This window comes from Octodon degus, unplaced genomic scaffold, assembly GCF_000260255.1.
Source record: "Octodon degus isolate 3935 unplaced genomic scaffold, OctDeg1.0 scaffold00007, whole genome shotgun sequence".
Classification (NCBI taxonomy): Eukaryota; Metazoa; Chordata; class Mammalia; order Rodentia; family Octodontidae; genus Octodon; species Octodon degus.
In genome coordinates, this window is record NW_004524583.1 from 20,146,336 (window position 1) to 20,148,641 (window position 2,306).

General features: G+C 37.9%; 1 protein-coding gene across 1 annotated transcript in view; it reads left to right on the forward strand.

Annotated features, from left to right (window-relative positions):
• Nucleotides 1-2,306, forward strand: part of Kcnh5 (potassium voltage-gated channel subfamily H member 5) — a 420,336-nt gene that overhangs the window by 415,583 nt on the left and 2,447 nt on the right. The gene's annotated exons all lie outside the window — the stretch shown is intronic.

Here is a 2,306-nt window from a genome sequence, read left to right on the forward strand (position 1 = left end):
TATTCAGAATACCAGAATGACTGGCACTCCAAGTATGAAACTACTATTACAGATTACCATCTTCAGTGCAGTTGCTTAGTTCACAGGTATCAGTATATAGAGTTAGACAGGGTGAGAATCTTTCCAATTAACTGTTAGATTAAAAAAATATTCTGGAGATTCTCAGGATATTTTTAGTATGTTTCAAATATTATGTGCATAGTCTGTATCTAATCTGACTTTCCTAAATGTCAAGAAGCTACCCTCCTCACTGGCAGTTTGAAATGAATGCATTTTCTAGATTGGGAAGGCTACTCTCAGTTACCACATCACACAAAGGGTTTTGTCATAGCTTAACCGTGTGCTTATTTTATTTTATTTTTTGTGGCGGGATTGAACTCGGGTCCTTGTGCTTGCCCGACAGGTACTTATGCCACTGAGCTATTTCCCCAGCCCGCATGGGTCTAGTTTTTAAAAAATGCCCAGTAATGAGCTGCATGGGGAGATGAAGACTCACATTAGGACCCTCCTGTCTCTTGAAAGAACTAAAAGTGAGCACCTTTGCCTTTACAGTGAAGGACAATGACATAAGAAAATAGTGTCTGTGTTCCCATGTTTCAGTCTATCTGAGCCCAAAGAATATTAATAGCTTAAAGACTTAACCCATCCTGTTTACTCATGAAGGATAAATATGCCAGTCCTTTGAAAGATTTCTAATTACACTGTTGGAACTTTGATGCCAGACATTGAGATTAATGTCCCACCTTTTAAAGAGACCCAATTACATGTGATACTAGAGAAGAGCAAATGCTGGCCTTTACATACAGCTGTTGAGCTTACAAAGTATTTTTGAAAAGATAGTTACTGTTGCCTGGTAAGCTGAATTTAGAGCATCAGCTTCAATTTAGAAAATGTAATCTGAAGGGCCGGGGAGATGGCTCAGTAGAATGAGCACTTGCCTGGCAAGCTCAAGGGCCTGAGTTCAAACCCTGGTTCTGCCAAAAAAAAAAAAAAAAGAAAAAAAAGAAAAGAAAAGAAAGAAAATGTAATCTGAGGGCTGGGCAAATATCTCAGCAGAGGGCACCACCCACTTGGGTCCACCTTCTGTTGGACAGGAGCTTTCTTTCTCTCAATAAATATATTCTGCTCATAAAAAAAAATAGTTCAGCAGATTAAAGAGCCTACAAGAAGGCGCAGAGACCAGGGATTCAATCCCCAGGCCTGCCATGCTAGCCCTGCCTCCAGGGAAATTGAGACTGGGTGTGGTGGCACATGCCTGTAATCCCAGCTCTTGGGAGGCTGTAAACAGGCTGACCACTATGAGTCTGATCTAGTAGTGAGACCCTGAACACTCTGTAAACCCTTCCCTAAAAAATACAAAAAAGAAAAGAAAATGTAATCTGACCTGGAATGAAGATTACTACCTCCCTGACTTTACTGTTAACAGTGACCATCATTGGTAATAATGTCTGCTATAAAATCAATGGCAATTTGTTACTGCTGGAAGCGGTGAAACCTTTGAAGTTTGCTTTAAGTAGATAGTATTTTAGGAGAGTTAGAGGAAAGGGAACTAACGTTTTTTGAGGGTCTGTTATGGGCAAGGATTCTAGCTTTCACATGTATTCTAGTCTGACTACCAGTTTGGAGGATGACAGAGGTAAGTAAGGCCTTTAGTTTGAGTCTATGATTGTCTGATTCTGAATGTGCTTTATCTAATATAACTCCACTTAAAATTTTTCATTCAGCTTTCACCTAAGGTTACTATTTTTCAGAAATCAGCAAAAACATTACACTTTCTAAATTTATTTCTAATTGAAAACATAGCTGGTAATTCCTTATATAGTCAATATTTCTAATTTTCTTGGGGTTATTGTAAGTTTTCCCCAGTATTTAAAAAGATACCTGTTCAATAAAGTCAGATTTATTTACTTTGGGACATCCATCCAACCTTGCATGTATTGTGCACTTCATTCATTCTTACTATACTATTTTGGCATTTGAAGAGACCAACCTCCAACTTAAGTGAAAATGTGACATGGACAGCAGTTCTGCTTTTGTTTAAACATTTTATTGAGATTATATGTGCTTTTGAAGTAATTTGTTTAATTAATAGGTAACAGCAAACTGAAGTAAATGAAGTCTGTATATTGAGCAAGTATTTTGCCTTCTTTTACTCACAAATCCCAATTCTAAATACCTCCTGTAGATCCATACATCATGCGGGAAAAGCGTCCGAATTTTTGGTCATTTTGTATCGTGAAACTTTTACTATCTGACTGTTAAGTGGAAAATGAGGTAGGCCGGGGAGATAGCTCAGTAAAATAGGT